Genomic DNA, 23749 nt, shown 5'->3' with positions numbered 1-23749 from the left:
AAGGCACAGTTTAAAACCGTGTGCCCTCTATGCCTTACACTGCAAGGAAGGTCACTAACTGGGACTAATCTATAGTCAGTGAGACAAGAATATAATGGAGAATTATATTATATTATATAATATATATATATATATATATATATATAAATATATATATATATATATAAATAAAGATAAGAGGATATTATGAGTGAAAAATTTGGATCTAAATATGAGCATTGGCTCGCGTAAAGATCCACGAGCCAGGCTGTGGGTATGCGTGACGCGTTTCCCGATCCGCCTCAACTTGGGGATTCACCCAAGCTGATGCTGCCAGCCCGTCAGCTCACTCAGTGTTCCTTGTTCTCCCGTAGAGTGAGGATCTACGCGTTTGTGCGCTTGTGATTTCATTGTAGCAGTTCGCCAATTAAACGTTTCCCAAAATTTCGCAGACATGTAGACGGAGAATAGGAGACGATTGCCCTCAAGAGGGGAGAGAGAGAGAGATAAGGAGAGAGAGAGAGAGAGAGAGAGACACACGTGCGAGAGAGAGACAAAAGGAGAAAGAGACGCGCACGAGGGAGAAGAACCATCAGCTCAGTTATGATCACATGATGCTCAGCAGACAAAGTGTATCCATACTACTTGTATTGCAAGACATCACTCATTTTATCAAGTCAAAATTAATTAAAAAATTTAGCTTGTTTTGCAAAACACTCAAACCTAGTTACTTGCAAACCGAGGTTCCACTTGTATATATTATTTATCAGTGTTATTTGTTAGGAAAATTGATTTTCATGTTGATATTTTTGGGGGGTGCGTAACGGATTAACTGGATTTCCATTATTTTCAATGGGGAAGTTTGTTCTAGATATGAGAAATTCGCTATACGAGCTCAGTGCTGGAACGAATTAAACTCGTATCTCGAGGTTCCACTGTGTATGTATATATATATATATATATATATATATATATATATATATATATAATGTAAAATCCACTGCATCCACTGAACAGTATCACCTCCAGACAGAGGAACAGCTTCAGCAACAGACTGCTGTCATTGTCCTGCTCCACTGACAGACTGAGGAGATCATTTCCCCCTGACACTATGTGACTCTTCAATTCCACCCATGGGGTAAACGTTAACATTATACAAAGTTACTGTCTGTCTGTTACATCTTCATTGTTATCACTCTTTAATTTAATATTGTTCTTTATTCAGTATGCTGCTGCTGGAGTATGTGAATTTCTCCTTGGGATTAATAAAGTATCTATCTATACCAATTCAATTCAGCTTGTGGGGATTATAAGAATCTCCCATTGACTACGCACTAATATATAGGCAAATCTATACTAATAAAAGGCAAAGCCCTCACTCACTCACTCATCACTAATTCTCCAACTTCCCGTTTAGGTAGAAGGCTGAAATTTGGCAGGCTCATTCCTTACAGCTTACTTACAAAAGTTAAGCAGGTTTCGTTTCGAAATTCTATGAGTAACGGTCATAATGGTTGACAACGTCCACCATTTTGAACTTTCTTATTTATGGCACCATCTTCACGAAATTTGGTAGGCGGCTTCCCTGCGCTAACCGAAACCGATGTACGTACTTATTTCGGTGGTATGACGCCACTGTCGGCCGCCATATTGAAATTTCCAACGTCCTAAATTTTCCAACTTCCCGTGTAGGTAGAAGGCTGAAATTTGGCAGGCTCATTCCTTACAGCTTACTTACAAAAGTTAAGCAGGTTTCATTTCGAAATTCTACGAGTAACGGTCATAACGGTCGACAACGTCCGCCATGTTGAACTTTCTTATTTATGGCCCCATCTTCACGAAATTTGGTAGGCGGCTTCCCTACGCAAAACCGAAACCAATGCACATACTTATTTCTGTGCGTTGACGCCACTGTCAGCCTCCATATTGAACTTTCCAACGGTCTTTGTTATTTATGGGCCCATCTTCAAGAAATTTGGTACGCGGGTTCCCAACGCTAACGGAATCCTACTTGCGTACATATATACGTCCATAGCCTGCAGCTCAGTCACCATGTGAGGCGCCATTGGGTCCCCCATCCCAACGCCTCCCACGTTGTTGGCTGCCTGCCTATATAGGGACGTCCCTTCCTTGCTTTGCCACGGGATTCACGTCTACCTGCTGATAACTACAGCCTTTTTATTTAATTCACGGCTTCTCCGCTGTTTTATTGTTTGTTTATTACAATTATAGTTATTGTGTAGGTATTTTAGATTTACTTTACATTGTTTAGGTACCCATTTCCTTTATCGTTGCAACCATACCCCTATTAACATGTCTATCGAGGTGATCACCATCAATCAAAGAACTGTCACTTACTGAGTGGTTTCCATGCCCGGAAATGGCACCTGCCTTTTCCATTCTCTTTGTTACATATTGCACGGCCATATCAGGCTCACTCTTGATATCCGGAGGAACATTGTGTCTTATGTATTGAATGACTGGGACAGTTTCAAGGTGTGGACTGATGACGGTACAGGAGATAATTATACTACACAGAGCACTATAAGAGGGAAATGCTTAAGCCCTTCACCAATGGTTCTGCATGTGAGTTGATGGCTGCCGCTGAATTGTTCGGTTGTCGCTTTCAAGTGTACGGAAATGGCCAAATATTACACCTTTGGACAAACGCCAATGTCTCTTAAACATCTTAGATTCACAGGTGACGATTTCAGTAGTGGACACTTTGATGTTTGTTATTGTTTAAACTCTCAAAAGCTGGATGTGAAGTTATCGATGAAACCGAATGTATACTTACAACGCTTGACAGATGCCAAATGTCACTTCAACACAAGTCCTGCAAATACTGTCGTAATGGAAACAAACCATGAAACTCAAACCGATTGTGACAGCAGCAATACAAGCTGTGAGATTTGAAACAAGATTACTTTTCACATGGCCAACTGTATGTTGCATGCTCATGAGTAAGCTCAGCGCACAGCTTGGTCATATTACAACCGGAGGGCCGAAATGACAATGTGGTATACAAAGAGATCATTAACAAATAATTATTGGTATATTTTCCCTCAGTTTAAAACGGTTTAATTTTCTTCTCAAAAATTTTAAGGCAGTACTTCGCCGCTGCGAAGCGCGGGTATTTTGCTAGAATTCAATATAACCTAAATAACTACCAAATGGCTCTTAAAAACGTTTTGCAAAATGTTAATAAACACATCTATAAATAAACAAACACTTTTAGAAATTGTTTATAAATATTTTATTTTTAATTCAAAATCATGTCTACTAATCCAGTGTAAGCAGCTTGGCCAAATACTGGTCTTTAATTGATAAGGTATAGTTCTAATAACAATACTGTAAAGATTATAGAATTTTAGGTGTTTACTGCATTAATTTTACAGATATAAACAATTCAGTGGTCCGTGATTTTGATAGCTGCATGATTGGAATTCCATTCAATTCATCATTAAATTTGGGTACATTTCTTTACTATAGTAGTAGCTCTCAAACTCAGTCCAGGCTACTCCATGTGGCTGCAAGATTTTGTTTCCACAAAACAAACGAAACAAGAATTATTCCTGATATATCCTCTTTTGTTACCAAACTGGTCAGTGGCTAATCCACAATTAAAAGATTTGGTAATATTTATAAATAGTCTTAGTCTTCAATTATGAAATCCAAGACCTTTTCCAATGAGCATCACCTGAAATGATTAGTTAGAAAGCTTAAGGTTTGGAGCTTTTTCATATAAGTTCTATAATTAAGTAATTTCACTATCAATAATGTTTTTTGACCTTCTGAAAAATGGTGTGCCGATAATAAGACCTGGTCTTCCAGGTTGAAGATTTTTAGTTTTACCATTTATTCAGCCTTTAAATTTCTGTATGAGGTTTTTTTCCCTAAGGAACAATTTATTTTTAATTCTGATGTACACCACTTTTGTAGTCAGGGAGCCATAGACTTGGACCTAATTTAATCCATCAGATTTAACATTGTGTTTTGAGTTATGAAGCTGTTTAGGAAATACTTTTTGTTTTGTTTTTTGATGCAAAATATATTTGCCATCTGCTTCGTGTTGGTGGTGTGGCAAACCATTGCTTCAACATGCTTCAAGTTCAAGTTAAAGCTTAAGCATTTAGTCTTTCAGATTAATTCAGAAAGTACTGCAGGGAAAAATCTTGCTCAATGTTGCTAATGAACAGCACCAATATCTAGTGAATTAAAATTTTTTTATCTGTTTACCTGTATTGTTGTGCTTGATATTTCGTGTCAGTGCTGCACTAAATGTTGTCTATGAAAAGCATATGATGACTATGAAAGGTAATGTGCAGTTATAGCATCTCACTGCACTATTTTGACATGTGTGCTTCTAGATAAAGGGAAGATCATTTTGTAGGTTACCATGGACATTGGCTTTTATGCCACCAGAATACTATACAAATATGTTTAAGATGGATGTATATTTTTCTCTGTATGATTTAGTCCACTTTGAGAAATATAGCAAAACATATTTTCACTTCAACTGAATCTTGAGCTGAAATCGATTCTACTCTGCCTCTATTATCAAAAATAGTGGAGTGTAAATGTCAAAAAATCGCCCAAATTAAACCATGTTTGTCATTTAAAACACAACGGCAGAGGCAAAAAATGTCCCCAAAACTTTAAATGAAATTAGTAAAAAAACGAATATATATATAATAATGACTGTGTGCTTATAAGCAGCAGAAGAGATCACCTTATTGACAGAAGAAAACTAATCAAAGCCAAGCAGTGGGTGGCGGGTGTGACGATGCGGGTTCTATGCATGCTCCCATCTCCTGTCCGGGAGCCCTTGAACCCGTCACCATCGGTAATGTTACCGATGAGCTAAGCAGTGAGGCAACAACATAGCAAGGGGATGGTGCAAAAGTGTACAGTGCTTTTATTAAAATCAATCAACAAAAACGAAGTTCAAATTAAATAAAGGGCAGTGATTCAAAAATAGTCATTAAATAAATAATCCATAAAAGCAAGTGCTGAATGAGGAGTTTAAAAAACAAATAGAAAAATCTTCTAAAAACAACAAGGTTAAAATAGCACAGGAAGCAGTCCTTTTAAAACAACAAAGCCCGGTGTCTTCTTTTATTTGGCGGCTTCCCTGCCTCACCCATCTGGGCTTTGCAACACTAGAGTCGCCTACCTGCAGGAACAGCTGCCTTTCACACGGGTCCGGTAGCCCTCCGATCCCTGGCTACGTCAGACTCCAAACCGGACTGAGACTTGGGTTTCTTTTCCAATGGCCAGGGCGCTCACACTGGGACTCAACAGCCAAAGCCTCCTTGACTCCCACTCCTTTCAACGGTCAGTCATTTCAACTACAGGTCACTCCAGCTCCATAATCACTCAGCTGGAGCGACCGCTTTCTTCAGCCCCTTCGAGTGTTGGCCAAACACTCCCCTTGAGGGCTCACTTCCCAGCTGCCTATCTGCAAGCCTGCACTCGCTTGCTCACACTGGCTCTCTCGCCACACTGCTTCCTGCTCTCCAGCAACCTCCGTTTCCTTCTCTCTTTCCATTTTTTTCCCATAGCCGACTCGCCCTTCTATTTATCAAGGGGGGATGGCAGCTGTGGCAAATCAGCGGCCCCAGGAATAATCACGGATGCGGACAATTTCCTACCTGTGCACTTAGGTGAGAAATGCCCACATCGCGAATCGTCCCCAGAACCGTTTCAGCCACACAACCACCACGCCCCCTCACCAAGCCACGAGTGTGGTCATTATTTATTTAAAAGTGGCCCTTTTTACATGAGCTATGGACCTGGGCGACCAGTTGCACAGGGTTGGCAGTGGGGTGGCGCCTTCCCATGCAACTGGTGGCTTATGGGGGGTAAATAAATAATCAACGCGCTCGTGGCTTGGTGAGGGAGCGTGGTGGTTGTGTGGCTGAAGCGGTTCTCGGGACAATTCGTGATGTGGGTGTTTCTCACCTAAGTGCACAGGTGGGAAACTGTCCGCATCTGTGATTGTTCCTGGGGCCGCTGATTTGTCACAGCTGCCATGCCCTCTTGATAAATAGAAGCGCAAGTCGGCTAAAGGGGGAAAAAAATGAAGGAAAGAAAGGAGGTTACAGGAGGAAAGCAGGAAGCATTGGGGAGAGAGAGAAAGTCGGTGCAGGAGAGCGAGCGAGTGAGTGCAGGCTCGCGGCAGCTGAGCAGGGAGCCTGGGTGTTGGGCTGACACCCAGGGAATAGTAGTAGTGATCACTCCCACTAAGTGATCATGGAGCGGGATTGACTGGAAGGCTGATGACTCCGCCTAAGGCCGCGGGAGTCGAGACTTGGGACATGGTGTCCCCAGCTTGAGAGCCCTGGTCATTGGAGAATACCAAGTCGCTGTTCGTGAAGCCTACCGGAGCCAGGGATCAGTAAGGCGACCGACCAATAGGAGAGTGGAAAGAAGGCCAGCTGCAGGTAGGACGATTCCCCTATTGAGAAGCCCAGATGGGAGGAGTAGGGATGCTGCCAGAGGAAGAAAGATACCGGCCTTGTTGTCGTTTTTTAAAAGAATGCTTCCTGCACTATTTTAATCTTGTTGTTTTTTAGAAGACCTTTTCTATTTATTGGTTTTAACCTCCATGTGTCACATCTGTTTTTATGGATTATTTATTTATTGGAACTTTGGACACTGCACTTTGTTTTGAAGACTTTGTTTTTGTTGTTGTTTTAAATAAAAGCACTTTACACTTTTGCGCCATCGGTATAAGCCATAAGCACCATGTTATAATAAGTTTGTTATAATATTAAGAATTGTGTCACTGTATCTGTTTTATTTCTTTTTAAATGTATTTTTCATTCTTTTTCTGTGTAACATGCCATGAAGAGCTGAGCCAGATTTAGCACAGAGTGTCAGCATTCAGAATTGCTGGGCCAAGCAAAGCATAAAGACAGACAGGGACAGCTGTTGTCAGCCCTAAAAGGACTAAGTGTTATTTGACCTGCCTGTTTGATGCTTAGCACAAGTTTGTCTACCTTCTTTGGTAATTGTACTGGGGATTTGGTCGTGTGGACACAATATAAAAGAGGCTGGCACCTTGCCAGCCTTTGAGGACCTGAGTGAGTGGAAGCGATTGACTCAAAAGCCACCTCCGTTGTGACAGAAAAAAGCAGTTTCTACACGACCGAATCCCCGAAAGCAAAAGAAACTAAAAAGACCTCTTCGGTGAAAGATGAAACTGGCTGGTCTTCCCTGTCTGTACAGCAACGTAAGCCGCATTAAACAAACTAAGTATATTCTGTCTTTTCTGTGACTTTGTCGCCGCCTATCGCTGAAAAGAGGGATATCGCCGTTATTATTTATAATTATTTATAGAAAATGTTTTAATTAAAACGCCGCAATATAAAAGAACATATTTTCCAAGGAGCTAACACTCCCATCGGAAACACACCATAAGCTCATCGGTAACATTACCGACGGTGTAGGGTTGAAGGGCTCCCAGACAGAAGATGGGAGCATGCATCGAACCTGCATCATCACAGTAGTATGGGGTGTGATTAATAGACTCAAATAGGCAAGAAACCAGCAGAGCAAAGTTAGTTGGACAGATGAAATTGCAAGCATGAACGTTAACGTCTCACAGTCAAACAGCTGAGCACACCAACAAAAGGAGCATTTTTAAAGTTACTAAGAACAAAAACAGACAACAATAAACACCACACTAAATACAGCACAGCTTCAACTTTCAAATTATAGCTAACTCGCCACATTCTGCGGCTGGAAGGAGATTGTGAAACACCTGGAGTGCTCTATAAAAGGAGGTCACCTCACTTCATTCAGACAGCCTGAGTCAGGATGTGGAGGACAAAGCTTGCGGGTGGAAGAGGACAACAGAGAGACAGAGAGAGCGGAATAGACTGCTTGTGCTAACTGTGCTTGTTATACTGTTCTGCATAGCTGGGAAACGAGACAAAAGCGATCTTGTTTCCCACAGCTGAATAAACGTGTGTTGTGCTGAACTTTTGTCCTGGGGCCTCATGTATAACGCCGTGCGTGGAACTCACACTTTAACAAGGTATAAGCAGAAAAGCGGGAATGTGTGTACGCGCAGAAAAATCCAGAGGCATAAATCTGTGTGTACGCAAACTTCCACGTTCTTCCGCTACATAAATCCTGGTCAGCATGAAAAGTAACACACGTGCATGCGCCTGCTGTCCCGCCCCGTTTCCTCCCAGAATTACGCCTCTTTGAATATGCAAATCAATATAAATAGCCCTTAAGCTCAGCATTCTGTGAAATGACAATGGGAAATGCAACAAGGAAAATAGAAGAATTTCAGCGAATACCAAGTGGAGGCAAAGAAAAATGTACTATTTGTTGGTTTAAACAGTGGTATAAACAACAAAAGGAAGCTGATCGAGTGACAGAGTGTCGGAGAAACTCGAAAGCTCAAGTTCATAAAGTCGCACAGTGCCCGAAATAAAAAAAAAAAAGAAGAAGTTGTCAGATATCAAAGTCACCATAAAAAGGCGAGTTGTAGCCCACCGTCTGAGTTCATATGAAAGCTTATTATGGTACAGACAAAAAAACAATAGGCACACAGTGGGGGAAAAAAGCACAAAATGTCAACGTTAATCTCGAAATTTTCCACTGTAATCACGTAGTTCATTTTGTCATTAAAGTAGAACATCATAAACTTCATCTTAAAATCATTTAATTAACTAGCTTCTCAAATCCCATTGTAACTAACGTAGCACATTAAATGCTTTTTTTTGTATTTGATCTTCTATGTGCTCTGTGTGTGTGAATCACTACGTGCTTCTGGGCTTTCTCTTCCTTCGACAGGACGCAGAATCCATTACATTCGTGATATTACAGCTCTCTGAATGATTAAAATACTGAGATGTATACGTTATATCATTTTCATGATGATAAGAGTTAAAGCATGTTATTACACATGGAAACACGGTGGCGCAGTATTTGTTCATGTCTCACACAAGATGCTTGCTGCGTTGTGCACGACCTTCAATGAAATACTTTATTGTAGCAGTACTGTCTCTTTCAAACGTACTAACCTCCAATTCCCGTTCTTTCTTTTCTTTCTCCAAGTAACCAATCGCCACACAATCAGCTCTGTAATAGACGTTAAGCCATCTGTGAGCTTAGAACGCTGATTTTTCAAAACGTTTAAGGAACATTGAAATATCTTCGTAGTATGTGTTTAATTATTCTATCCATCTATCTTTCCAGTGCCGTGCCAGCACAAACAAGAGTACAGCGCAAGGCAGGAACAATCCGTGAACGGTGTGCAAGCGCCAAGCTAGCGCTGCGGCACCGTGTCCTGGCATGTTTTAATTATTAACAATATAGATTATTTAAAAGAAGTTAAAGTTTCATCTGTATAATAAACATATTTTGCTGCATTTAATCTTAAAATGATATCGTCAGTGTGTTAGCCAGCCTACCCCGGTCAGCTAACACCGTTGCTAAATGCTATAACGCCATTGTTAACTTCGGTCTACTGAACATCCGCTCCCTAACAAGCAAGGGGCCTCTCATCCACGACCTCCTCATTGATCATAAGTTTGACTTTTTCTGTCTGAGACATGGCAACAACCCCATGACTTTTCCCAACTTAACGAATCCATTCTCCTGGAGTTTGTTTACATCTCTCAACCCCGTGGCTCTGGCCGCGGTGGAGGTTTCGCGTTAATGTACCGTGAGAATTGGAAAGTCTTGCCGTTATCTGTTCCTGCCTTCAGTTCTTTTGAATCTCTTGAATGTCAATTAAATGGACCTATTCCTACTATCATTGCAACTGTTTACCGGCCTCCTAAGCCAAATAATGACTTTCTGAATGACCTTGCTGTTTTCCTTACACACTTACCTACTGTTTCATCAAACATAATACTTCTGGGGGATTTTAATATACATATGGATAATATCAATGTTTCTATCACTAGAAACTTTACATCCTGCCTTGAGAGTTTTGGATTCCAGCAGCATACAGATGTTCCCAAAGGACATATCTTGGACTTGATTTGCTGTTCTGGAGTTACCCAGCTTGATTGTACTGCAGATGAAGTCCCCATAACTGATCACTTTCTTATTTCATTCAATGTTAAACTTGCACTTTCCAACACTAAGCTTTCCCGTCTCATGTCTTTCCGTAATATTAAGAATATTAACTTAAGACTTTCTTTCCTCTAGTATTGATTCCCTTATAGATATTGATAATTTATCCACTCCTAAAAGAACTGGTCTCACACTATAACACTGAACTTAATGGTATTCTTAACTCTGTCGCTCCAATAAAAATTAGATCTGTTTCTTTCTCCTTTTCTGCTCCCTGGTTCACGTCTGAACTTCGGTTTTTGAAAGCCAAAGGCCGGCAACTTAAACGATTATATAAAAAAACTGGACTCTTTGTTCACAAAGAGATGTACAAAAATCATATACTTTATTACAAGGGCTGTATTGCCCAAACTAAATCTAACTATTATACTCTCATTATTTCTTCCAATGAAGGAAACACCAAGTCACTGTTTTCACTACTTAACAATATCACACAACCCCCAGATTCTTTACCTTCTCACCTTTACTGAACTGAATTTTGCAATTCCCTTATGTCCTTTTTTAATGAAAAAATCCAGAAGATTCACCAGTCTCTCTGTACGGATTCCTCCAGTACTGCATTTGAATTTCATCCACCAACTCACTCATTTTCCACTTTTTAGCTTCCTACCTTCTCAGAAATCTCAGATCTTGTCTGTAAGTCTAAGCCATCCACCTGTCAACTGGACCTACTCCCTACAGTTCTGGTCAAAGTCTGCCTCCCCTCTTTGGTCCCTCTTATTTCTGCTATAATCCACTCTTCTCTCACTACTGGTACTGTTCCTTCATCTTTTAAAACTGCTGCAATAACCCCAAAACTGAAAAAACCTGGTGCCGATCCGACTAATTTCAGTAATTTTCATCCTATTTCTAATTTACCCTTCATTTCCAAAATTCTTGAAAAAATAGTGGCTATTCAACTGCATTCTCATTTATCTTAAAATAATCTATATGAACAGTTCCAGTCTGGTTTTCGTCCACTCCACTGTACAGAAATGGCACTTATAAAAATTACTAATGACATCCTTATGGCAGCTGATTCTATTTTAATTACTATTCTCATTCTTCTTGATCTGAGTGCAGCCTTTGACACTATTTGTCACACTACTCTTCTCAATAGATTATCTTCGATTGGCATTACCCACACACCACTAGATTGGTTCAGATCCTACCTCTCAGGCCGCACTCAGTTTGTTTAGCTTAAAACTTTCACATCCCAACCCACCGCTGTTACTTAAGGTGTGCCCCAGGGCTCTGTCCTGTGGCCCCTCCTTTTCATTATTTACCTCCTTCCCCTTGGCAACATCTTTCGTAAATATAACATTAGCTTCCACTGTTATGCTGAAGACACCCAGCTCTAGCTCACTAGCAAACTTACCGCTTTCTTTCCACCCTCCTCCCTTACTGATTGCATAGCAGAAATCAAATCCTGGATTTCTTAAATTAAATAGTGACAAAACTGAGGTTCTCCTCATTGGTACAAAATCAACATTATCCAAAACTGATCATTTTTCATTCGTTATTGATAATTCCTCTGTCTCCCCTTCCCCACAGGTTAAGAGTCTGGGTGCCATCCTTGACAGTACTTTATCCTTTCAGTCCTACATCAATAACATCTCCCGGTCTGCATATTTCCATCTGCGTAACATTAATCGCATTTGCCCCTCCCTCACTCCCCACACCACTGCAATCCTTGTTCATAGCCTTGTCGCTTCTCGTCTGGATTACTGCAATTCCATTTTCTTTGGTCTTTCTCGCAAATCTCTTTAGAAGCTTCAACTAGTCCAGAATTCAGCTGCCCACATCATTACTAGAACCCCCTCTATTCACCAAATCACTCCCGTTTTGCAGCAGCTTCATTGGCTTCCAGTTCAGTTCCGAATTCAATTCAAAATTCTCCTATTAACTTTTAAGGCTATCCACAACCTTGCTCCTCCATGTTGCCATTCCCTCCTGCACCCTCAGATCCCCTTCCTCCATCCACTTGACTGTCCCTTTTGTCCGTCTTACCACTATGCTAGCTATGGAACTCACTACCACCTGAGCTTAGAAATATTGATTCATTTTCACTTTTTAAACCTAAACTTAAAACTCATTTGTTTAAGACTGGTTTTTCTCTTTGATTACAATTGCTCTGTCTGATTTTAACTTCTGTATTTTACTTTTGTTTATAATCTGTGTTTTGTCTATTGTTCAGTGTCCTTGAGTGTTTAGAAAGGTGCCTACAAATAAATAAAATGTATTATTATTATTATTATTATTATAATATGTAAATACGCACTTTATAAAGCGGCTCAGGTTGTGCAATATTATAACTGTACTGCAAGTTTACAGTACTAATAAGTACAAACAGTTCAACAAGGAGCAATTGATGGACTGATTGAGTGCATTTATAGTTCTTGCGATGAAACTGTTTCAGAACCGCAAGGTCCATACAGGCTTTAAAAAGTTTGCCTTGTGAGAGCAATTCAATGGACAGCATGGCTGAGGCAGGGTGTGCTTGATGCTGTATACCGATAATTCTCTTTCTCAGCTTCTGTAGATCTTTGATTCCCCACTCAGATACAGTGATATAAATACTCTGAGTGGTGCAGTGAGAATAATATGGAACAAGATGATCCACTTTGGCAACCCCTAACGGGAGCAGCTGAAAGAAGAAGAAGAAGGTGCAGTGAAAGTAACAATGCTAAAGCAGCTATTGTATTTAGAATAGTTTGACCATTCCATGGACCATTATATTGTTACTGGTTAATTACAATCAGATGCATTAAACTAATAAACATTATGCAGTTAATTTCAGTGTATTTATAAAGCCACATCAGGGATGTTGATCTGAAAAAGAATGGGTAACCAAACAGGAACAGTAGATTGCTTTGACGCTGGGTGCCGCCAGTCTGCAAAACCAAGCATGGAACTTGCATACGCCAGGGTATGAGGTACCGTGGAAATGTGCGTCTTTACGCCAAGTTTAGGTTTTATACATCGCAATTTGAGTACGGAAACATTCGTATGCAACATTTTTGTGTGTATGCACCGTTTATACATGAGCCCCATGGTGTCTGTTGTGTCGGGTGTCTGGGGAGCCATGCACCCCCTGGAGGTCACAATGTATAAATTCTATAATTAAAATGTTTGTTCCGTGTGAGTTGGGTGGTGGCCGAAGCCGGGGACCTTGGCGGTCCGATCCTCGGCTACAGAAGCTGGCTCTTGGGACGTGGAATGTCACCTCTCTGAAAGGGAAGGAGCCTGAACTAGTGCGTGAGGTCGAGAGGTTCCGGCTAGATATAGTTGGGCTCACCTCAATACACAGCTTGAACTCTGGAACCAATCTCCTTGAGAGGGGCTGGACTCTCTACCACTCTGGAGTTGCCACCGGTGAGAGGCGCCGAACGGGTGTGGGCATACTTATTGCCCCCCAACTTGGAGCCTATACATTGGGGTTTACCCCAGTGGATGAGAGGGTAGCCTCCCTCCGCCTTCGGGTGGGGGGACGGGTCCTGACGGTTTGTGCGCATGCGCCGAACAGCAGTTTGGAGCACCCACCCTTTTTGTCCCTGGAGGAGGTGCTAGAGGGCATACCTTCTGGGGACTCCCTTGTACTGCTGGGAGACTTCAATGCTCACGTGGGCAATGACAGTGAGACCTGGAAGGGCATGACTGGAAGGGCATGACTGGGAGGAATGCCCCCCCCCCCGATCTGAACCAGAGTGGTGTTTTGTTACTGGACTTCTGTGCGCGTTATGGATTGTCCATATCAAACACCATGTTCAAACGTACGGGTGTTCATATGTGCACTTGGCACCAGGACACCATAGGCCTCAGTTCAATGATCGACTTTGTGGTCGTGTCGTCAGAATTGTAGTCACATGTCTTGGACACTCGGATGAAGAGAGGGGTGGAGCTGTCAACTGATCACCACCTGGTGGTGAGTTGGCTTCAATGATGAGGAAGGATGCCGGTTAGAATAAACATGTTGTGAGGGTCTGCTGGGAACGTCTGGCAGAGTCCTCTGTCAGAAGTAGCTTCAACTCCCACCACCGGCAGAACTTCAACCACATCCCGAGGGAGGTGGGGGACATTGAGTCCGAATGGGCCATGTTCGGTGCCTCTATTGTTGAGGTGGCTGACTGAAGCTGTGGCCGCAAGGTGGTCAGTGCCTGTCGTGGCGGCAATCCCCAAACCCGTTGGTGGACACTGGCGGTGAGGGATGCCGTCAAGCTGAAGAAGGAGTTCTACCGGACCCTTTTCATCCTGTGGGACTCTGGAGGCAGCTAATAGGTACTGACAGGCCAAGCGGAATACGGCTTCGGTTGTTGCTGAGGCAAAAACTCAGGCATGGGAGGAGTATGGGGAGGCCATGGAGAACGACTTTCGAATGGCTTCGAGGAGATTCTGGTCCACCATCCGCCCTCTCAGGAGGGGGAAGCAGTGCAGTGTCAACACTGTATATGGTGGGGATGGTGCGCTGCTGACCTCGACTCGGGACGTTGTGGGTCGGTGGGGGTAGTACTTCGAAGACCTTCTCGATCCCATTAACATGCCTTCCAATGAGGAAGCTTAGCCTGGGGACTCAGAGGTGGGCTCCCCCATCTCTGGGGCTGAGGTCACCGAGGTGGTCAAAAAACTCCTTGATGGCAGGGCCCCAGGGGTGGATGAGATACGTCCGGAGTTCCTCAAGGCTCTGGATGTTGTAGGACTGTCTTAGTTGACTCCAACTACAGAGGGAATCACACTCCTCAGCCTCCCCGGAAAAGTCTATTTGGGGGTCCTGCAGAGGAGGGTCCGTCAGATATTCGAACCTTGGATTCAAGAGGAACAGTGTGGTTTTTATCCTGGTCGCGGAACAGTGGACCAGCTCTACACCCTTAGCAGAATCCTGGAGGGTGCATGGGAGTTTGCCCAACCAGTCTATATGTGTTTTGTGGACTTGGAAAAGGCGTTCGACCTTGTCCCTCGGGGAATCCTGTGGGGGGGTGCTCTGGGAGTATGGTGTACCGGACCTCCTGATAAAAGCTGTTCGGGCCCTGTACAACCAGTGTCAGTACTTGGTCCGTATTGCCGGCAGTAAGTCGAGCCCGTTTCCAGTGACAGTTGGACTCCACCAGGGCTGCCCTTTGTCACAAATTCTGTTCATAACTTTTATGAACAGAATTTCTAGACGCAGCCAGGGTGTTGAGGGGGCCCAGTCTGGTGAACTCAGGATTGAGTCACTGCTTTTTTGCAGATAATGTTGTCCTGTTTGCTTCATCAGGCCGTGATCTTCAGCTCTCTCTGAATCGGTTCGCAGATGAGTGTGAAGTGGTTGGGATGAGAATCAGCACCTCCAAATGACCATGGTCCTCAGCTGGAAAAGGGTGGAGTGCCCTCTTAGGGTTGGAGGTGAGATCCTGCCCCAAGTGGAGCAGTTCAAGTATCTCGGGGTCTTGTTCATGAGTGAGGGAAGAATGGAGCGTGAGATCGACAGGCGGATCAGTGCGGCGTCCACAGTGATGCAGGCTCTGCATCGATCTGTCATGGTGAAAAAGGAGCGGAGCCGTAAGGCAAGGCGCTCAATTTACCAGTCGATCTACGTTCCTACCCTCACCTATGGTCATGAGCTAAGGGTAGTGACCGAAAGAACGAGATCGCGAATACAAGTGGCTGAAATGAGTTTCCTCCGCAGGGTGTCTGGGCTTTCCCTTAAGATAGGGTGAGAAGCTTAGTCATCCGGGAGGGGCTCAGAGTAGAGCTGCTGCTCCTCCGCATCGAGAGGAGTCAGATGAGGGGGCTTGGGCATCTGATCAGGATGCCTCCTGGACACCTCCCTGGTGAGGTGTTCTGGGCACGTACAACCGGGAGAAGGCCCCAGGGAAGACCCAGGACACGCTGGAGGGACTATGTCTTCCAGATGGCCTGGGAATGCCTTGGGATTCTCCTAGAAGAGCCAGAAGAAGTGGCTGGGAAGAGGGAAGTCTGGGCCTCTCTGCTCAAGCTGTTGCCCCCGCGACCCGACCTTGGATAAGCGGAAGAGGATGGATGGATGGATGGATGGATGGTTCCATTTGCAATTACATTTTACCTGTGAACTTGTTACAGTGCTGTAAGGCCAAATTCAGTGAAGAGCATTATACAAAAATAAACTGAATTGAACCTATTATCACTATAATATTAAAACTCTGCATTGACATTTTGATTCTATGTAATGTTGTGCTTTTTTTAAACCACACCTCCCTCTCCATCCTTCATGTGCTAATAACATAAAAGCATATTTGTAAAATATTAGCACTACTGTGAAACCAGCTCAAATAAGGACAATAGCACAAACATCAATACCCACAACTATAAAACTGTTAAAAACAGTTATGTCAAATCAAATAGCCCACAAGGTAGCATTAACTGCATCAGAGGAAAGTGACTTTTAAATTGATCAGTTACCTCAGTCCGTTATATAGGTATTTATAACAAACCGGTTGCTGCTAAACATTCAGACAACAAAATTAACGTATATAAATGAGGAACAGGATCAAAACTAACATCATTGAGCATATCATACCACTTCCTTGCTGAAGGGAATAACTTTTACTTCAACACAATCACTATCTGCTCTGCTCCTGGTTGTCTGTTTACTTGACACTTCTTCAAACTCAGTACATTCCAAGTTCACCTGGTATTAGTAACTGTGAATATGTATATTATTCACTGTTCAACTGCCCCTGTAAGGACTGCTAACCAATTTCACAGCACCTCCTATAGAACAGTAATTTGCCAGCTATAAATAAAGATCTACAGTAATCCCTCCTCGATCGCGGGGGGTTGCGTTCCAGAACCCCCCGCGATAGATGAAAATCCGTGAAGTAGAAACCATATGATTGTATGGTTATTTTTATATATTTTAAGCCCTTATAAACTCTCCCACACTGTTAACATTATTGGAGCCCTTTAGACATGAAATAACACCCTTTAGTCAAAAGTTTAAACTGTGCTCCATGACAAGACAGAGATGACAGTTCTTTCTCACAATTAAAAGAATGCGAATATACCTTCTCTTCAAAGGAGTATGCGCGTCAGGAGCAGAGAATTTCAGAGAGAGAGAGAGAGAGAGCGCTCGCTAAGAAAAGCAAAAAATCAATACGTGCTTTTAAGTATGCCGAAGCACCGCGATAAAGCGGCATTTTTTAGAGGACCATCCGTATCCTCTAGGCAAACTGCCCCTCTGCTCACACCCCCTCCGTCAGTCAGAGAGTGTGTGAGAGACATAGAAAAGCAAACAATCAAGCACCGCTTGGGAAGCATATCGCATATCATTGAGGAGTTTTAGTTAATATGTAATACATGCTCCGATTAGGTAGCTTCTAAGCCATCCGTCAATAGCTTCCCTTGTATGAAATCAACTGGGCAAACAAACTGAGGAAGCATGTACCATAAAATTAAAAGACACATTGTCCGCAGAAATCCGCGAACCAGCGAAAAATCCATGATATATATTTAGATATGCTTACATTTAAAATCCGCAATGGAGTGAAGCCGTGAAACTCAAAGCGCAATATAGAGAGGGATCACTGTATATCATGAAAGTGACCTTCCTCCCATATCTTCAGCTTTGTCACCTTTACGTTTACTATGAGCACATATACTAGTAATTAACAATAACACAAAATATACATTGGAATTACAATGTCAACTGATAGCTGTGCCATAACACGATAAGTGCTAATATTAGTACCCTTAGAACTGTACAGTTACTAGCCCAGCATTACAGGAGAAATACATTATAAGGGAAGCTAATTATGAGAGATTTGTCTGTTACTCACTGTTGATGAAAAACAATTACAAATATTAACTGGGATAACCCTGCAAATAGTGGAGAATAAGAGCAGGAGTTTTTAAAACTTAACCAAAGACTGTTTATTAACAAATTATGTAAAGCACCAATGCTGGGAAAGTTTGTCTAGATTTAATATCAGAATAAAATTGAGAGTCTAGAGGTGATTGAACCACTAGGGTCAAGTAACCATAATATAATACAGTTCTTAGTGTTTTGGAAGAGTGCAGATGCCAAGACTAAAACTGTTAAATGTAACTTTGGCAAGGCAAATTTTGAGCAGATGCCACAAAGTCTAAGGACGACAGACTGGGATAAGTTTAAATGTTTTACATATAATGCAGCACAGGTACATACCTACATTTGGAATTAGTAGGAAACTTGAAAACTCTGGGTTAATTAAGAATTGAAAAAGAAGCTGCAAAGGGGAAAAAGCTGTATGTGGTCTATAAGACTAATAACCCTAATGTGAATCAAAGGTTGTATGAAAACATGAGGGTAACCGTAAGTTATTAGTGTGGCTGAAAGCCAATTAGAGAGGAATATAGCAGATAAGGCACAAAATGACCCAAAGAGATTCTTTCAGTATTTTAGTAGTAATGCAACGGTCAAAGAGGATGTGAAGTGCATCAGGAATAGCAACGAGGAATTAAAAAAATGCAGACAGTAAAAATAGCAGAGGCTCTAAACTTGCATTTTTCTGATGTCTTCACATGTGAAGAAGTGGATAACCTCCCACCAGTAAAAGGAACTACTAAGGAGTGATTTGGAAATTGCAGAGGGAGAAGTACTGCTCAGGTTAAAGAGGGTTATAGCGAGTACCTATATAAACAATTGATGCTTACTTTTAGGAAGTTACTGTGCACTAAGGAAATTCCGAAGGACTGGAAAATAGCAAATACAGTAATCCCTCGCTATATCGCAATTTGACTTTCTCAGATTTTATATGTAAGCATATCTAAATATATACAGTGCATCCAGAAAGTATTCACAGCACATCACTTTTTCCACATTTTGTTATGTTACAGCCTTATTCCAAAATGGATTAAATTCATTTTTTTCCTCAGAATTCTACACACAACACCCCATAATGACAACGTGAAAAAAGTTTACTTGAGGTTTTTGCAAATTTATTAAAAATAAAAAAAATGAGAAATCACATGTACATAAGTATTCACAGCCTTTGCTCAATACTTTGTCGATGCACCTTTGGTAGCAAATACAGCCTCAAGTCTTTTTGAATATGATGCCAAAAGCTTGGCACACCTATCATTGGCCATTTTCACCCATTCCTGTTTGCAGTACCTCTCAAGCTCCATCAGGTTGGATGGGAAGTGTCAGTGTACAGCCATTTTAAGATCTCTCCAGAGATGTTCAATTGGATTCAAGTCTGGGCTCTGGCTGGGCCACTCAAGGACATTCACAGAGTTGTCCTGAATCCACTCCTTTGATATCTTGGCTGTGTGCTTAGGGTCGTTGTCCTGCTGAAAGATGAACCATCGCCCCAGTCTGAGGTCAAGAGCGCTCTGGAGCAGGTTTTCATCCAGGATGTCTCTGTACATTGCTGCAGTCATCTTTTCCTTTATCCTGACTAGTCTCCCAGTCCCTGGCGCTGAAAAACACTGCCACAGCATGATCCTGCCACCACCATGCCTGTAAGGATGGTATTGGCCTGGTGATTAGCGATGCCTGGTTTCCTCCAAACATGATGCCTGGCATTCACACCAAAGAGCTCAATCTTTGTCTCGTCAGACCAGAGAATTTTGTTTCTCATGGTCTGAGAGTCCTTCAGGTGCCTTTTGGCAAACTCCAGGTGGGCTGCCATGTGCCTTTTACTAAGGAGTGTCTTCCGTCTGGCCACTCTACCATACAAGCTTAATAGGTGGATTGCTGCAGAGATGGTTGTCCTTATGGAAGGTTCTCCTCTCTCCACAGAGGACCTCTGGAGCTCTGACAGAGTGACCATCAGGTTCTTGGTCACCTCCCTGACTAAGGCCCTTCTCCCCTGATCGCTCAGTTTAGATGGCCGGCCAGCTCTAGGAAGAGTCCTGGGGGTTTCGAACTTCTTCCGCTTACAGATGATGGAGGCCACTGTGCTCATTGGTACCTTCAAAGCAGCAGAAATTTTTCTGTAACCTTCCCCAGATTTGTGCACCGAGATAATCCTGTCTCAGAGGTCTACAGAGAATTCCTTTGACTTCCTGCTTGGTTTGTGCTCTGACATGAACTGTCAACTGTGGGACCTTATATAGACAGGTGTGTGCCTTTCCAAATCATGTCCAATCAACTGAATTTACCACAGGTGGACTCCAATGAAGCTGCAGAAACATCTCAAGGATGATCAGGGGAAACAGGATGCACCTGAGCTCAATTTTGAGCTTCATGGCAAAGGCTGTGAATACTTATGTACATGTGATGTCTCAATTTTTATTTTTAAATTTTATTATTTTTAATAAATTTGCAAAAACCTCAAGTAAACTTTTTTCACGTCATTATGGGGTGTTGTGTGTAGAATTCTGAGGAAAAAAATGAATTTAATCCATTTTGGAATAAGGCTGTAACATAACAAAATGTGGAAAAAGTGATGCACTGTGAATACTTCCCAGATGCACTGTAACATGGATTTTTTTCTGCTTCGCGGGTTCTGCGGACAATGGGTCTATTAACCTCTGGTACATGCTTCCTCAGTTGGTTTGCCCAGTTGATTTCATACAAAGGACGCTATTGGCGGATGGCTGAGTAGCAATCAGAGCATGCAGTTAAGTTCCTGTGTGCTGATTGACTCAGCGACGGAGCACCAAATTCGATTTCACGGCGTTAACCAGGAAGGCTCGTCTCGCTAATTCAGCATCAACGTGTTTCGCTGTGTAAAGAGTTAACTTTAGTGCTCTTTTGTGTTTATCTTTGTGCATAGTCAAGCTCTTCATTATGGCTCCAAAACGATCTGCTCCTGCTACTGCTTCAGGGGCCGTGCCCAAGCGCCAACGGAAGATGTTAACGATTGCCGAAAAGGTAAAAGTTTTGGATACGTTGAAGGAAGGGAAAAGCTACACTGCTGTAGGACGCCATTACGGCATCAATGAGGCTACGATTCTTTTTATTTAAAAAGTAGAAAAGAATATAAGATCTAAGGCCGCAGTGTCCTTTTATCCAGGGCGCAAAACGAGTTGTAAGTGGATGTTATAAGGCAGTAGTCTGGATGGAATCTGCTTTAGGGATTTGTATTGAAGACTGCTGAAAGAAGAACAATGGTGCTGCTACACAGTCGCCTGAAGAGGCTCCTTTAGAAGAACTGCAACACTCTCCTTTGTTCTGCAGTAAAACTAAACTCATCGTTATCGGACAAGTCATCGTGTCATTGTTGGTGAGTAACCATAATTAATTTTCTACTTACAGTACTTAGTACATGTACGTACGTTTAGTGTCACTGTGCACACATTTACTGTATACAATTTTTCTTACACTGTACGTATTTATTGCTGGTGGCCTACCTATCGTAATGGCTGTAACATATGTGATATCAGAGATGCTCAATATCTTTAAAATAATATTTAGGTTTTACTGTATATAAACAGTGTGTTTACATATATAATTTCAACTAATCTTACCTAATATCTAAGAGAATACAAAGAGTTTATGCTGTATAACTGTGCGGGAAATGTTTATAAACAGTGTGGGAGAGTTTATAAGGGTTTAACATATATAAAAATAACCATACAAACATATGGTTTCTACTTTGTGGATTTTCACCTATCGCGGGGGGTTCTGGAACGCAACCCCGGCGATCGAGGAGGGATTACTGTATTACCCCATCAAATAAAAAGAAAGTCCAGGCAGATCCAAGCAACTATAGCTCAGTAAGCTGGCATCACAGGAAAATTAATGGAAGGAATTATTAACACTAGAATTACCAGAGCCTACAAAAAAAAAAAACTCGTAGATCCAGCCCACCTTAAATCCGTTCATACCTCTCCGTCAGCTGTAAATGTGCCGATAAGGACAATCACCAAGCAGCCTACTATTCCATCCCCCCACAGTTGCAGAACATGCACAGACTTCTCCCAGCTCATGCCTTGATTGATTAATTATCTGGGAGTGAAGTGCTGGAGTTTTAGATTGGAAATAATAGATTATTTAGAACACATGCATTTCATGTGTGTTCCGTTTCTACAATAATCTGTGTAAACACATTGTTAAAACAGAAACTTTTTCACATTTTAGTAGTAAATGACAAAATGTTGGCATAAACTATAAAATGTGTGAAGCCTGAAGTCAAAAGATCAAGTAACACTTTCACAAAAGTTTCTAGGATAAGGCAACCGTTTCCGTGGTGTAGTGGTAAGATTTACTGACTTGTAATCAAGAGTCCCAGGTTCAATCCTGACTGCCTCCTATATTTGCCGTTTTCATTCTGACCATGCTGTAACAGACTGCTTTTGAACAATGCTCCCTCTAAGGCATTTTACAGAGGAGTAATTAAAACATACAATGAACATCTTTTCTCCTGCCCAATAACTGATTCGTCCTGTTAAGGGATGTTTCTTTCTTTAAGAAAATGTTAAATTTCTACAACAATTGACACTCAAATCAAAGAACAAATTAGAAAAAGACTGAATTTGATAAAAACATGCAAAAAATTAAATGTTTCAAATTTTCTTTAAAACTCAATCAATGAACCACGGATTGTTTTGGGGGACTACATTACAACTTTTTTGTAGAATGCAGAGCTTGTTATTAACCTGTGGTTAATATTTTTTGATTTTGGAAATTCTGTTTGTGTAAATTTAAACTATCAAGCACAATATTATGAAGTAAAGTACAACTAAGCAGGTGCCTTAATAATAGTGTTAGTTCCTCGCAATAAGGAGATGCTGGGTTTTATGCAATATAGTACAACTAAGCAGGTGCCTTAATAATAGTGTTGGTTCCTCGCAATAAGGAGATGCTGGGTTCACATCGAAGGTCCTTCTTGTGTGAAGTTTGCAGTAGTGAGAAAAGAACTATATAAATGTAAAGAATTATTATTATTATATTTAATTTCTCAATTTAAAATTTTATTTGGTAAAAAAAAAAAAAAATACAACATGTGGAACTAGGACTCTCAGCCTCTATATACCTTCAAAGTACCTCATACTTGATCCAAACGCAATGTATGTGTACCGCCAAAAACGCAATGCTAATCACACATGTTGATTTAAATCGAACGTATGTTCCCTCAGTGTGCGGTAGGATGTTGTATTTATGTGTGTTAGTTACTGTTATCACCTGTTACAAGTTTGTGCACAAATAGCTTTGATAGTTCTTTTTAAGTGTTTTAAATTAGGGCTGTGATGTGCCTGGGTCATATATTACCAAAATATTTATTTTATTTCAATAGGGAAACAGGTTATTGCTAACACTGTGCACTCTTTTGTTTTTATGCACTTTGAGATGTGCCTAGGTCAAACAAAAATGTTTATTTTTTTATTTCAAAAGTTGAAAAAAGTATTGTTATTGCTATGCAATTTGTGGTATGCAGGTGTCAGATGTGACCAAATCTAAAAGGGAAACAATGAATGAACATTACTTCTATCTCAATACATTCATCTGTATAGGTTTAAAATTTATTACCTGCTGCTTACTGGTCACTGAAAATGGATGGTCCAGATAAAGGTCTTGGTTTGAAAATCTGGCCCAACTGAATTTGTAATTGAACAAAACTGGTATACAGGCTTGCACTGATTTGTAGCAGACAAAATTTAATGTAAGTTAATGTAAAGTATTACACATAGGAAGTAAAAATGTAAGGATTGATTACACAATGAGAGGTCTGAAAATTGAAAATTACATCTTACAAGAAAGATTTAGAAGGTGTAGTGGCTATGACACTATCAACTGCCAGACAGT

General features: G+C 41.5%; 1 protein-coding gene across 4 annotated transcripts in view; it reads right to left on the bottom strand.

Moving 5' to 3' along the window:
- LOC120527578 (H(+)/Cl(-) exchange transporter 3) overlaps nucleotides 1-23749 on the bottom strand; it is a 197754-nt gene that overhangs the window by 144219 nt on the left and 29786 nt on the right. The window lies entirely within an intron of this gene.

The sequence above is a fragment of the Polypterus senegalus genome, chromosome 4 (genome assembly GCF_016835505.1).
Source record: "Polypterus senegalus isolate Bchr_013 chromosome 4, ASM1683550v1, whole genome shotgun sequence".
NCBI classification, from domain to species: domain Eukaryota; kingdom Metazoa; phylum Chordata; class Cladistia; order Polypteriformes; family Polypteridae; genus Polypterus; species Polypterus senegalus.
Note: the sequence above shows the minus strand (reverse complement) of the source record. Positions and strands in the feature narration are given on the sequence as shown.